A 968-nucleotide genomic window follows, 5' to 3' on the forward strand; every position below is an offset into this window, starting at 1 on the left:
AATACAACCTTGTCACACACATTTCTTAATTTTACACCATTCAGTGAAAGTCCCATTTTAGAAAATATTGAGATATTGTTGAGGACAGTTGTGAAATTATTTTCAAGAATATGTATTCTTTGTAATGAATTATATACGAATGATAACCTTGCGGTTCACACAGACCTTGTAGCCCAGTGCATTAGTCCATGGAACAAGCAGGACAAGTTTAGAGGAGAATGTCCTTAGAGGTATACCTTTAATTTTTAGAGCATTACAGGTCATTTTACAGAAGCAGATGGAAAAAGAGAGAGCCTAAATACCCGCTCATTATATATGCTAATTGGGACTTGCAAAGAATTGGTCCCAAGTCTAATGGAAAAACCCAAAGCCAAGCTCAGAGAACCTGAACTGTTTGCCTTTGTGTGGAAATAAAGTCGTGACGTTCCACACAAAGACAAACATTTCAGAATCTCTGAGTTTGGCTGTAGATTTGTCCTGCTTATTCTATGGTGGAATTTGTCAGTCTAATAATCTGTGGTTTTCATATCTGGTAAATTGTCTTCAATTATTTATTTGAATCGTCCTTCTATAGAATTTTTTTTCTCTTCTCTTTCTATAAATCAATTATTAACTTTCTGCATAATCCATTAATTTTATCACTTTATTATATATTATAGCTTTGAATTATGGGTGATATTCTCAAAAGTCAACCTACTTTCCTTTTGATGGATTCTTTCAACTTTTCGTGTGGAAAAGCCGCATATCATTAGCCAAAAAAAAGGCCAGGGGCAGATTGTGGAACAGATCTTCAATTGCTCATATGCAAATTCAGGCTGAAGCTGAAGAAAATGAAAACAAGTCTACGAGAGACAAAATATGGCAATGAATATATTCCATCTGCATTTAGAGAACAGCTGAAGAACAGATTTGATACATTAGACACTAAAGGCCGAAGACCAGAAGAGATCTGTATGTATGCTCAAAGA

Source organism: Chrysochloris asiatica, unplaced genomic scaffold, assembly GCF_000296735.1.
Source record: "Chrysochloris asiatica unplaced genomic scaffold, ChrAsi1.0 scaffold00253, whole genome shotgun sequence".
In the NCBI taxonomy this organism is placed as follows: domain Eukaryota; kingdom Metazoa; phylum Chordata; class Mammalia; order Afrosoricida; family Chrysochloridae; genus Chrysochloris; species Chrysochloris asiatica.